Below are 14,922 nucleotides of genomic sequence, written 5' to 3'. Positions count from 1 at the left end.
ACCGCTAGGGAACACGCGGCACAGTGAAAAACTCTTTAAATAAAATGAGAAATCACACAGATCGTGCTAAAAGCTTATTTAAAAATAAATACATTTTATCATACTTACCGCAATTTTATTTTTGGCTATTATTCATGGCAGCATCACTTATGGGTAATTCCCAAGCTCAACTATATTGATGGGAAAAAAAAATACTTCATACACCTGACGATGCTGCAACAAATTTTATTAGTGGGGCACCACAGAGGATAGTACACCTCTACCAAAGGCCGTAGAAGGCGAAGCCAGATCCAATTTATAGTGCTTTATGAATGTCATAGGAGAAGACCAGGTAGCTGCCCAACAGATGTCTTCAGATGAAACCTCTGCCCAGTTAGCCCAGGAGGTTGCCAAAGCCCTTGTGGAGTGAGTCTTAATTCTACTTGGAGGAGTAAGGTTTTTTAATTGATAAGCCTTGATTATTATGTTCGAAATTCAATTCTTCATAGTGGAAGCAGTGGCTGTTTCTCTTCTTCTGGTCCCTGTTGGAAGAACAAACAGGTGTTGGGACTTCCGAAATTGTTCACACACTTCTAGGTACTTGATCAGGCATTGTCTGACATCCAATTAATGCAGTTTCACTTCTGATGTAGAAGAAGGAGATGGATGAAAAGAAGGAAGAACAATTTCCTGGAGAAAGTGGAAATTAGAGACCACCTTGGGTAGAAATTCTTGTCTAGGTCTCAAGACCACCCTGTCGTGGAAAACTTGAATATGGTTCTCATCACAGGAGAATGCATGAATTTCAGACATACGTTTTGCCGTGGTTATAGCCACTAGAAACAGAGTCTTATAAGTCAGCAAGACAATACCCAGCTCATCTAATGGAGCAAAAGGGGCTTCCAACAAAACATCCAGCACCACAGGCAAATCCCAAGGAGGAGAATAATTCCTGTTTGGCGGTCTGATACGGATGGCTGCTTTAAAAAATCTAGCAATCAGTGGATCTGATGTCCACGAAACGTTGCATAGGGTGGACAATGCTGATGATTGAACCTTAGAGTACTTAGGCTCAGCCCTTTATCCAGACCTGCATGAAGGAAATGTAAAATGTTAATGTTGTTAGGATGAAGGAAATCAATAGCATTATCTTTAGACCAGGAACGAAAAGTCCCCCATATCCTCTGATAGCAAGCTGATGTTGAGCCTTTTCTAGATTTTAGGAGAGTATCAATCACCGTCTCTGAAAACCTTGTGCTAGGAGTCTCTATTCTTCCAGAGCCATGCCCCCAAGTTCAGTTGGTTGGGATTAGGATGAACTGCCGGTCCCTGAGTTGGTAGATCTGGTCTCTGAGGCAGTGGCCAAGGATGTTCCATGCTCATCCTGTTGAGGAGACGAAACCAAGGGCTCCTCGGCTAAATAGGGATGATCGCAATCACTGTCTGACCCTCTAACCAGATCTTTCTCAGTAGTCTGTGAATCATCGGTAGGGGTGGGAATGTGTACCCCAGATCGAAGCTCCATGGGAGGGACAAGGCGTCTTGTCCTGCTGCTAGATTATCCGCATGGAGAGAGTAAAACTTGGGAACCTGAGCATTCTTGTATGAAGCCATCAGGTCGACCTGAGGTCTGCCCCACTTCTGAGAAATTGACTAAAAAAACTTCTTGATTTAACTTCCATTCTCCTTTTTGAACCATCATTCTGCTGAGGTAGTCTGCCAACACATTGTCTGGCCCTGGAAGGTATACTGCTTTCAGGCCTTGTAAATTGTATTGGGCAAATATCATTGTAGGACTCAACTCTTTTAGAAGGGACTTGCTTCAGGTACCGCCCTAATGATTTATATACGAGGCAACAGCCCTGTTGTCTGTCTGGATTCTGACCCAAGCATTCCTCAGGTGACGACGAAACCCCCGCAGAATTCTCTCAGATTCGAATGAAGCCTTTTCTCCTTCGTAGACTATGCACCCCAAATTACCTCTTTGTTGGGAAATATTTTAATTCGATCTTGTAACCCTCCCTTAGAACTTAAAGAACCCATGAATCTTGAATGTTTTCAGTCGAAACCGGATAGAAGAGGTGAAGTCTGCCTCCTATAACACCTGGCTGGCCTACAAACGTTCAGAAGCTCTTATTCGTTGGCCTAGATCCTCTTCCCCTAATTGGTTTAGATGAGGTCGATTAATAACTTCTCCAATTAGCACTTCTGGAATATTCCTTTCTAGGCCTATATGCTCTACTGTCCCGAAAGGATCGGTCTCTGAATTTCTTGTCTTTCTAGGAAGATGCACCAAATCTTCTTTTTCCTTGAGGGAGAAAAGCCTTTTTCCCATCAGCCGCTTTGTGAATGGCATCCTCCAGTACTTTCCCAAAAAGTAAGTCACCTTGAAAAGGGAGCGCACATAGAGAGACTTTTGAAGAATAATCTGCTCCACAGGAGTGTAGCCATAATGCTCTTCTTGTGGCCACGGAAAGAGCCATGCTACCATCTTGGTAACATCCAGGAAAGCTTCTGAGCAAAATTCAGTAGCTAACTTTAAATCTTTGAGGCCTTCCATCAGGTATTCTCTACGGACTCCTCTAGTGATGTCTTCGTCCAGATTCTCAATCCAGACTTTTAGAGCTCTGGATAAAGTTGTTAGGGCATTCGCTGGATGCAAGGCCAACCCAGAGCCACATAGGCTTTTATAAGATTGGCATCCAAGCGCTTTTCCATTGGCTCTCTCAAATACGCCATGTAGTCTGTGGGTAGAGTTGTTCTTTTCGCCATGTGAATGACTGCTTCGTCAATTTTCAGAACTGAAATCCATGACTTGCAGTCCTCATGAGAATAAGGGTATAATTGGGACATCTTCCTCTTTAGAGTCGCTTTTCTCTCAGGTCTATTCCATTCTTTATGGATAACATCCTTGATAGCAGAGTGTACCGGCGTAAGTCTGTTAGTTTTAAGAACTTCAAAGTATCTGTCAGACTCTTTTTTTATCTGTACTTACTTCTGGAATTTTCAAGATGTCTCTGACCAGATAAACCAGCTAGGTACCTCCGCCAAGGACTGCTTCCTTGCTGGAACAGGGGACAAACCACAGCACTTCTGCCCAAAGTCGCCGTGGCTTGACTGGGGCCCTGGAAGCGCTCCCTCCTGGAGCCGAATGGGGAATTCGCTCTAGACAACCCCAGGCACAGGGCAACACTCAGTCCTGGGAGCTCTTGTCCTTACAAGGACTTTCCCCGTTGAATCCCCTGCAAGCTGGAACAGCAGACACAGGGGTTAAATCTTCATTCCCTCCAATAAGAGGACGACACACAGTTTTGGAGTGCAAGCTGGAATCTTTAATGGCAGCCACAACTGGCCTTATATGCATGTCCCCATGCAAGGGGCACTCCCCCCTGGACCTTGTGGGGGACTGCAGCACAAAGTCACAGACCAATGACAAAGGTGTTTAACCCCTTAAGGACACACGACATGTGTGACATGTCATGATTCCCTTTTATTCCAGAAGTTTGGTCCTTAAGGGGTTAAATATCTGACACTCCCACATACAAGCATACAATCCCTTCCCTCTGACTGGGAGATAATTGGATCAGTAACTGTACTAATTCTAATCCAATTATCTCCAAGCACAGAAAAAAAACCATACTTTTTCAAAACACCCCAAAGGTACCCCTAAAACACATGGAAACCCCACAAAAGTCATATCCCCAGATAGCCCCGATCTGGGGGACCAACATATCCAGAAATCACCCAGATTGGTTCAGGGGTTCGAGATTTCAATGGAAGTCATAATTTTGACCGACCGTGCACATGGTCCTATGCCCAAAACAGTTCCATGAAATCAGTGCTAACGGTTGGTCAACTTCGGTAGTCTTTTACAGGATTCCCTGCAGGGCCCATAGTCTGTGGGCAGGAGGCTGGCAAGCAAGCTCCTCCAGGAGCTCATGGCAAACTCACGTGGGAAGGGGAGTTTGTCACAACATCTATTCGACTTTTCTTTATACTTTCTTGGAGAATCGTCTTGCGATCTTTCTGGGCTGTAATAGAGGCCGATATATAATATACACTGCTCAAAAAAATAAAGGGAACACTTAAACAACACAATGTAACTCCAAGTCAATCACACTTCTGTGAAATCAAACTGTCCACTTAGGAAGCAACACTGAGTTACAATCAATTTCACATGCTGTTGTGCAAATGGAATAGACAACAGGTGGAAATTATAGGCAATTAGCAAGACACCCCCAATAAAGGAGTGGTTCTGCAGGTAGTGACCACAGACCACTTCTCAGTTCCTATGCTTCCTGGCTGATGTTTTTGTCACTTTTGAATGCTGGCGGTGCTTTCACTCTAGTGGTAGCATGAGACGGAGTCTACAACCCACACAAGTGGCTCAGGTAGTGCAGCTCATCCAGGATGGCACATCAATGCGAGCTGTGGCAAGAAGGTTTGCTGTGTCTGTCAGCGTAGTGTCCAGAGCATGGAGGCGCTACCAGGAGACATGCCAGTATATCAGGAGATGTGGAGGAGGCTGTAGGAGGGCAACAACCCAGCAGCAGGACCGCTACCTCCGCCTTTGTGCAAAGAGGAACAGGAGGAGCACTGCCAGAGCCCTGCACAATGACCTCCAGCAGGCCACAAATGTGCATGTGTCTGCTCAAACGGTCAGAAACAGACTATGAGGGTGGTATGAGCAGGGCCGGCCTTAGGGGTGTGCGAGCTGTGTGGCCGCACAGGGCGCCATGAAGCAGGGGGCGCCCTGCGGCCAACACAGCTCAAACTTGGCCGGGTGTCAGGGGAGCAGCAAAAAAACAAACGAGGTGGCGGGGGCGTGGCTTATTGATGAGGCGGGGCTTATACCTACCCAAAGTCCCTGGTAACTGCTGCACAGCCTGTGTTTCTGACTGTCTGTCTGACTGCCTCTGTGTGACTGTTTGCGTGTGTGTGTGTGTGTGTGTGTGTGTGTGACTGTGACTGCCTCCCTGTGTGTGTGTGTGTGACTGTCTGCCTTTGTGTGTGTGTGTGACTGTCTGCCTGACTGCCTGCCTGTGTGATTGTCTGTCTGTGTGACTGCCTGCCTGTGTGTGTCTGCCCGCCTGTGTGTGTGACTGTCTGACTGCCTGTGTGTGACTGTTTGCCTGTGTGTGTGTGTGTGTGACTGTCTGCCTGATTGCCTGGCTTTGTGACTGTCTGCCTGTGTGACTGCCTGCCTGTGTGTGTGTGTGTGACTGTATGTCTGTGTGTGATGGTTTGCCTGTGTGTGTGTGACTGTCTGCCTGTGTGTGACTCCAACTGTGTGTGTCGCTGTAGCTGTGCCATTGTAGGTGCCTGTATGTGTGCCTATCAGCGTGAGTGTCTGTATGCCTGTGACCGAGTGTGTATGACTGTCTGCTTGTAAAGGAGTATGTGTGACTGTGACTGTGTGTGTGACTGTCTGCCTGTAACTGTGTGTGTGACTGTGTGCCTGTAACTGTGTGTGACTGTCTGCCTTTAACTGTGTGTTTGGCTCTGTGACTGTTTACCTGTAACTGAGCATGTGTGACTGTCTGCCTGTAACTGTGTGTGTGTCTGTCTGCCTGTAACTGAGCGTGTCTGACTGTCTGATTGTAACTGTGTGTTTGACTGTCTGCCTTTGCCTGTGTGTGTGACTGTATATATAAGGCACCTTGTTGGGGGGTGGGAGGTTATCCGTGAAGACTTTTCGCACAGGGCGCCTAATGGCCTAAGGTGGGGGTTGTGCTTACAGCCAAACACCGTGCAGGACATTTGGCATTTGCCAGAGAACACCAAGATTGGCAAATTCGCCACTGGCTCCCTGTGCTCTTCACAGATGAAAGCCGGTTCACACTGAGCACATGTGACAGACATGACAGAGTCTGGAGACGCCGTGGAGAGCGTTCTGCTGCCTGCAACATCCTCCAGCATGGTTTGGCAGTGGGTCAGTAATGGTGTGGGGTGGCATTTCTTTGGGGGGCCGCACAGCCCTCCATGTGCTTGCCAGAGGTAGCCTGACTGCCATTAGGTACCGAGATGAGATCCTCAGACCCCTTGTGAGACCATATGCTGGTGCTGTTGGCCCTGGGTTCCTCCTAATGCAAGACAATGCTAGACCTCATGTGGCTGGAGTGTGTCAGCAGTTCCTGCAAGACGAAGGCATTGATGCTATGGACTGGCCCGCCCGTTCCCCAGACCGGAATCCAATTGAGCACCTCTGGGACATCATATCTCGCTCCATCCACCAACGTCACGTTGTACCACAGACTGTCCAGGAGTTGGCAGATGCATTAGTCCAGGTCTGGGAGGAGATCCCTCAGGAGACCATCCGCCACCTCATCAGGAGCATGCACAGGTGTTGTAGGGAGGTCATACAGGCACGTGGAGGCCACACACACTACTGAGCCTCATTTTGACTTGTTTTAAGGACATTGCATCAAAGTTGGATCAGCCTGTAGTATGTTTTTCCACTTTAATTTTGAGTGTGACTCCAAATCCAGACCTCCATGGGTTGAAAAATTTGATTTTCATTTTTTAATTTTTGTGTGATTTTGTTGTCAGCACATTCAACTATGTAAAGAACAAAGTATTTCAGAAGAATATTTAATTCATTCAGATCTAGGATGTGTTATTTTTGTGTTCCCTTTATTTTTTTGAGCCGTGTATTATCGGCCTATTATGGCACTCTCCCCCCCTTCCTCCCTTAACTCGTATATATGAAATATGAATAAATATATGACTTCAGTCTTGTTCAGATTGGTTGAATTTTTCCTGTCCTGTTCCTGTTTTGGTGCGGAACTACCCATAAGTGATGCTGCCATGATTAGCCAGGAAACTGACGTTATAATGTATGATTTTGTAATTAGTTAGAATTCTATTTACGTTTTCATAAATTGGTTACATGCTTTTATGTATATTTCGTTTGGCATTTATGTATTCAGATAAACTGTCATCCACCATTTATTCACTAAAGTGAGAATTGATACAGGGTTATTATTCTCTAAACTAGTCTGAATGTCCTCCAAACTGAATGGGGCAAAACTGTCTGGCTGCATATGGGGTCAAATCCAGACACTGTTGATGGAGTTCACCCAATGTTCAGATTTTGTAATTCAGACTTGTTATTTGGTCCAATCTCAGCCATGGCTTCAACTCTAGGCCTGGATAAAAAAAAAAAAATCTGAAGGATTTGCAAATTTTTAAAGCCACTTGGAGGCACGTGGGTTAATCTTATGGAGGCTGTCCAGTGCTTGCTAACACTACATTAAACAGGTAAAAATTTTTTTTTTTAGAAACTATATGTCTGTTAGTTCACCCATTGTACAGCGCTACGGAATTTGCTGGCGCTATATAAATAATAAAATAATAATAATAAATAAATAAAAATCCTACGGGAGTCAGTTATACTCCCATATTATTATAATTGAGGTATTGTATAGTTGACTAAGCAATGGCTGCCCAGCTCCTTGTTTTTAATGTTTAGTTGATATGTCTAACCTTTTCGATGGCATATGGAGATTATAGTAAAATTGAGGCCATGAGATTTTTATTTATTTTGTTTTTACATTTTTAATGTGGTGGCCTGCTTGCAAATTTTTTTAACTATAGTTGTTAAATTTATCATTTACTTGCAAAATAGTTCTTTAAATCATCATTCACTATATTCGGTTTATCATCGGCCACAATGTGGTCATTGATAAATCTCTGATTCCAGCGCAGCAAATTGGTTCGAATGCAGATTTTAGTGACTCTCCAAACTCATTCGAAGCAATGACAAACAAAGAAAAGGACAGGAGGATTTCTATGTATCTAGAGGTAGAATAATATAACTGGATAAATGGTCAATCTATATGCCAAGTTTAGAATGGCAAATTTGGTACCAACCAATAGTTTAATAACTACAAAATAAAACTTAACTTTTAATACAAGTAACGATAAGAATGTTGGTCTACTTAATGGTGTTATATATAGTATAGGTAATTTATTCAGCACATTCAAAAATGAAAATGAGTTTTATAGCGTTAATATGAACTAGACAACCTGACACGCGTTTCATCTTTCGGCTCATTAGAGGGGAACCAGACTTTGATTGTGTCTGGTATTTATATGAGTACCATTTACGTGTTTGGATAAGGTAATTTTGAATTGACCAATCAGTGCTCAGACAGGAAAACTATAAAGGAAATCTTATAAATCATAAAAGCATTATTTGCAAAAGAGATAAAGAATCAATCAATGGCTAATTAAATATTATATAAATTAATAATGACTAAAGTAAAAAACATTAAATACAAAAATAGAAATAAAGAAATAAATAAACAAATATACAAATAGAGATCTAAGGAAATATTATAATTTTTAAAGTCATCAATTGCCAGGGAAATAAGGAATGAATCTGATACGTAATTATTACATATTATATCAATTGATGATGACTGTATGGGAAACTTTAGATGTACGTATAGAGACCTAAGAAAAATGGTTAATTATAAATTAATTTCAACCCACCTTGGGGGATGTGTATAGTCACCAGGATCGTTATCAGTATTTAGGCAATCTGAATGTTTCCATTTGGTGGGATAGTGCTCCACAAGTTAGGGCTTAATTATTGAATTAATTACAACCAAAAGTGTAGATAACAAAATGTACTTATAGTTTGGTTGTATGACTCTCAAAGGGTAATTGTTCCCATATAAAAGGAGAAAGCACAAAAAAACAATAATGGTGCAGTATAGCAATATAATAAAGTTATGGTACTTTATATAACACTAAGAAGTGTATAGCTGATATTAAAAATATAGATTTATAACGAATATAACACAATAAATATGTAACTGCTCACAAGATCACAGACCACTAGAGATGTCCCGAATAGTTCACTGGCAAATAGTTTCTGGCGAACATAGCTTGTTCGCATTCGCCTCGGTGGGCGAACATATGCGCTGTTCGGTCCGCCCCCTATTCGTCATCATTGAGTAAACTTTGACCCGGTACCTCACAGTTAGAAGACACATTCCAGCCAATCAGCAGCAGACCCTCCCTCCCAGACCCTCCCACCTCCTGGACAGCATCCATTTTAGATTCATTCGGAAGCTGCATTCTTTTTTTTTTCTTTTTTTTTTAGACAGAAGTGTGTTATATTTGAGCATGCTAGGCTGAACGTGCATATATCATGGCTAGTTGCACTGAGGGTATGAGTATATAACAGTACATTGTTGTGAAAGATGGCTGTCAAGTTTAGGGTGTAGCTTGTGTATTTATATCAGCATCACTAGTTATAAATCCAGTGTGAGTCGCCCCATGAGATGAGACTAGTGAATAACATAATACATGAACGGTTAAGGTAAAGGCATGTAAGGAACTACGACAATAAACTCTTTAGGAGGTGAAATAATGACATGTTTCAAAGGCATGGTGTGGAGGATCGGCTATAGTGGGATATGCTTGGCAGGCTGCTGTTTACTGCTTGTGCTCATCCGATCCCTTCTGGGCGCCAGGTGCAGACCCTGGGAGTCCCTGATACCTGGAACAACAAAGGTGGTGGAAGCTTGTTTTGTCGGGTGGTCGGATCTGTCCCGGTGGTGCTTCACGTCCGGTGTGGGATTGTGGTGGCTTAAGGTGGAGGCGAGTGCTTGACGTGGGGCAGGCTCTGCATTTCTGTTTGTGCCTCCGGTCCCGTCTTCGACGCCTTTTGCGTTGGTGGATTTTAATGGGGACTGCTTCGCTTAGCTGTGGTGGAGCTTGTTGGGGCTGTGGTGGAGCTTGTTGGGGCTTCCTGCTTGTTATTTGCTTCCAAAATTGATTAAAGAGTCTGTACAACTTAGACTCAATATCCTGCTATGCTTTGCTGGTACCAGGAGGACACGCGGCTGCTGCCATATTGGGAGAGTCGCAGATGAGTATGTCAGCCGGGGCGGCTGTGCTCTGTGCGTCCATTAGCTCCAGACAGCGGAGTAACCTCCACCGGTCCGAGGGGGGGGGGTAACGGAGCTCCTGCCTGGAAGTAGCTGCTCCTGGGCATCCCAGGATCAGGAGATCGGCCGCCTCTCCCGCCCGGTGAGCACCAGGCCACACTTGCCACGCGGAGGTAAGTAAGACTCTGTCGAGTTGCTGACCGCTATTAAGCATGTCGGGTCGGTCAGCAGTGGCGTACACATGACCCATGGGGCCCCGGTGCGAAAATTGATCCGTGGGCCCCCCCCTCGCGCTTACTCTGCGCGGGCCGGGGCAGCAACACATGGCGGCGGGCACCTGGTCGCAGGGGTTGCGACCGCGGTATGTACGCCACTGCATGCAGATGCACACACACTTAAAGGACCACTACAGACACCCAGATCACATCAGCTCAATGAAGTGGTCTGGGTGTCAGGTCCCTCTAGTTTTAACCCTGCAGCTGAAAGCATAGCAGTTTCAGAGAAACTGTTATGTTTCACTGAGGGTTAATCCAGCCTCTAGTGGCTGTCTCACTGACAGCCGCTAGAGGCGCTTCCGCCATTTTAAGACACTGAACGTCCATAGGAAAGCATTGAGTAATGCTTTCCTATGGGCGGTTTGAATGCGTGCGCGGCTCTTGCCGTGCATGCGCATTCGGAGCTGAGAGGCGGAGGGATCCCCAAAGCCATGGGAGTCCGGCGCTGGAGAAAGGTAAGTGCTGAAGACACACACACACTCTCACGAACAAATGCATACACACTAGCTAACAGACACACATTTACTGACAAAGACACACTCAGCAGCAGACATACATACACACTCACTTACAAAACATACACTCTCACTGACAAACACACACTCACTAACAGACATCAAACAGACTCACTAACACACACACACACTCAGTAACAGACACACACAGTAACACACTCACTGACACTCACTAGCAGACACACACTCTAACACAAACACTAACACACACACTAACACACACACACACACTAACACACACACACTAACACACACACACTAACACACACACACACACTAACACACACACACACTAACACACACACACACACACTCACACGCTCACACACACACTCACACACTCACACACACTTACACATGTTTTTTTTTTAATTTAATCCCCCCAGCCTCCTTACCTTTTGGAGTGCTGAGGGGATTCCCTGGGGTCCAGTGGTGCTGCTGGGCTCCTGGGGGGGCCGGTCACCCGGCGGGCTGGCTGGTCCTGCGGGCGCGCGAGGGAGCACTCTCCCCTGAGTGCTTCCTCTTCAGCTCCCTCGCGCGCCGCGTACTGATACCGGCGCCGGAAGATGACATCATCTTCCGGCTCCGGTATCAGTGCGGTGCGCGAGGGAGCTGAAGAGGAAGCACTCAGGGGAGAGTGCTCCCTCGCGCACCAGCCGGCCGCCGGGTGTAAGCAGGGCCAGCCTCGGGGGGCCCGGAGGTGGCCGGCTCCTGGGCCCCCCAGGAGAAGAGGCTGGCCCAGAGCGTACATACCGGGTCGCAGGGGCGGCCGGGCCCCCTGGTGGGCCGGGCCCGGTCGCAGCCGCGACCCCTGCGACCCTGGTATGTACGCCACTGTCGGTCAGGTAGGAGAAACATTGGTGGGTCATCCCCTTCTGGGGTGAAATTAGCTTGTTGATAGCTGCTTAAAATGAGATATTGAGGGAGCTCACACGAAGTGTGTCTTTCCTCCATGACAGCTAGGCCCCGCCCCCCGGAAGCTGCATTCTTAGTGAGAGAAGGGACAGTGTAGCTGCTGCTGATTTAATAGGGAAATCGATAGCTAGGCTAGTGTATTCAGTGTCCACTACAGTCCTGAAAGACTCATTTGATCTCTGCTGTAAGGACAGCACATCAGTCTGCTTTTTTTTTTTCTGTGTAATCTAATTGCAGTTGTCTGCCTGCCAGCGTGTGTGTAAGGCTCACAGCGTATACTGTGCCCACTTGCCCAGTGCCACCACTCATATCTGGTGTCACAATAGCTTGCATTTAAAAAAAAAAAACTTTTTTGACTGTAATATAATAGCAGTCAGTTTCCTTCACACGTGTGCGTTTCAGGGCCTGCCAGGGCACAGTGTCACACCAGTGCAACTCCTATGTGGTGTAACAGTAGTGTACATTAAAAAAAAATAGAAATTTGACTGTGAAATAATAGCAGTCAGTTTCCTTCACACGTGTGCGTTTCAGGGCCTGCCAGGGCACAGTGTCACACCAGTGCAACTCATATCTGGTGTAACAGTAGTGTACATTTAAAAAAAAAATACAATTTTGACTGTAATTGATTGAATAGCAGTTAGTTGTCTGCAAGCGTGTGTGTCAGGCCTACAGCGTCTACTCTGCCAACTTCTGCCAGTGCACAGTGCCACTCATATCTGTTGTCACAGTAGCTTGGACGCATAGTACCACTAATCGAAAAAAAATGACAGGCAGAGGCAGGCCACCCCGCAGGGGCCGTCGTGGTCGTGGTGCTGTGATTCCCTTTGGCCCTAGAATAATGCCCAGTGTTCAGAGGCCACGTACCCTGAACTCGAAAAGTTCTGAGGACATAGTTGACTGGCTAACACAGGACACCCAATCTTCTACAGCTTCCGCTCGGAACCTTGACGCACCATCCTCCTCCAGCTTAGCTTCAGGCACCTCTCAAGTTACCACTCGCCCACCTGCCGCCACCACCAACACTAGCACCACAGCCGCTTCACTTTATCTGTCAGACGAGTTATTTACACATCCGTTTGAAGAAATGAGTGATGCGCAACCATTATTGCCAGAGGATGTAGAGAACAGGGATATGTCTCAGTCAGGCAGCATTACACACATGGACGTACAGTGTGATGATGATGATGTTGTACCCGCTGCTGCTTCCTTTGCTGAGTTGTCAGATACAAGTGAAGCGGTTGATGATGATGATGCGTCCGTGGATGTCAAGTGGGTGCCCGCTAGAAGAGAAGAAGAACAGGGGGAAAGTTCAGATGGGGAGACAGAGAGGAGGAGGAGACGAGTTGGAAACAGGGGGAGGTCGTCGCAAGGAGCTAGTGGCACAGTCAGACAGCATGCATCGGCACCCGGGGTCAGCCAGACAGCACGCTAATCAACGCATGCTGTTGCCACCACCAGAATGCCGTCATTGCAGAGCTCAGCAGTGTGGCATTTTTTTGTGTGTGTCTGCCTCTGACAACAGCGATGCCATTTGCAACCTGTGCCAAAAGAAACTGAGTCGTGGGAAGTCCAACACCCACCTAGTTACAACTGCTTTGCGAAGGCACATGCTCGCACATCACAAACACCTATGGGATCAACACATGAGTACAAGCAGCACACAAACTCAAAGCCGCCATCCTCCTCCTGGTCCAGCATCTTCAGCCACGTCAACCACTGCTGTCCTCCTTGCCCCCTCTCAACCATCCGCAACTCCGTCTCTTGCCTTGAGCAGTTCCTGCTCATCTGCCCACAGTCAGGTGTCTGTCAAGGACATGTTTGAGCGTAAGAAGCCAATGTCACAAAGTCACCCCCTTGCCCGGCATCTGACAGCTGGCTTGTCTGAACTCTTAGCCCGCCAGCTTTTACCATACAAGCTGGTGGAGTCTGAGGCGTTGCAAAAATTTGTAGCTATTGGGACACCGCAGTGGAAGGTACCCAGCCGAAATTTCTTTGCATAAAAGGCAATCCCCAACCTGTACTCGATTGTGCAAAAGGAAGTAATGGCATGTCTGGCACACAGTGTTGGGGCAAGGGTCCATCTGACCACTGATACCTGGTCTGCAAAGCATGGTCAGGGCAGGTATATCACCTACACTGCGCATTGGGTAAACCTGCTGATGGCTGCCAAGCATGGAATGCGTGGCTCTGCAGAGGAGTTGGTGACACCGCCACGACTTGCAGGCAGGCCTGCTGCCACCTCCTCTACTCGTCCTACTCCATCCTCTTCCATAACCTCCTCGGCTGAGTCCTCTTCTGCTGCTGCGTCTTGCTCCACATCAACGGCACCCCCCCAGCTCCTCAGGTACTATTCCACATCCCGGATACGGCAGTGTCACGCCGTCTTGGGATTGACTTGCCTGAAAGCAGAGAGTCACACCGGACCAGCACTCCTGTCCGCCCTGAACACACAGGTGGATCAGTGGCTGACTCCGCACCAACTGGAGATCGGCAAAGTGGTTTGTGACAACGGAAGAAATTTGTTGGCGGCATTGAATTTGGACAAGTTGACACATGTGCCGTGCATGGCACATGTGTGTAATCTGATCATACAACGCTTTGTGCATAAGTACCCAGGCTTACAGGACATCCTGAAGCAGGGCAGGAAGGTGTGTGGCCATTTCAGGCATTCCTACACGGCCATGGCGCACTTTTCAGATATCCAGCGGCGAAACAACATGCCAGTGAAGCGCTTGATTTGCGACAGCCCGACACGTTGGAATTCAACACTCCTAATGTTCGACCGCCTGCTCCAACAAGAAAAAGCCGTTAACTACTATTTGTATGACCGGGGTGCTAGGACAGCCTCTGCGGGAATGCCTGTAGGCTCATGCGTCCTTTTGAGGAGGTGACAAACCTAGTCAGTCGCACCGAAGGCACCATCAGCAACATCATACCATTTGTTTTCTTCATGGAGCATGCCCTGCGAAGAGTGCTGGATCAGGCCGTAGATGAGCGTGAAGAGGAAGAGTTGTGGTCACTATCACCACCAGAAACAGCCTTATCAGCATCGCTTGCTGGACCTGCGACAACGCTGGAAGAGGATTGTGAGGAAGAAGAGTCAGAGGAGGAAGGTGGCTTTGGGGAGGTGGAAGACCAAACACAAAGGTTGTCACCTTTCGGGGACCCTTGGTGTTGTACGTGGCTGGGTGGAGGAAGAGACCTTCGATGACATCAGTGAGGACAAGGAACGGGACATGGCTAGCTTGGTATCCAACCTTGTGCAAATGGGGAGTTTGCGGTTGTGCAAATGGACTGTTTGCGGTGCGTTAAACGGGGAGTTTGGTCTGTCACTGT

This window comes from Pelobates fuscus, chromosome 3, assembly GCF_036172605.1.
Source record: "Pelobates fuscus isolate aPelFus1 chromosome 3, aPelFus1.pri, whole genome shotgun sequence".
In the NCBI taxonomy this organism is placed as follows: Eukaryota; Metazoa; Chordata; class Amphibia; order Anura; family Pelobatidae; genus Pelobates; species Pelobates fuscus.
This window is presented reverse-complemented; position numbering follows the sequence as displayed.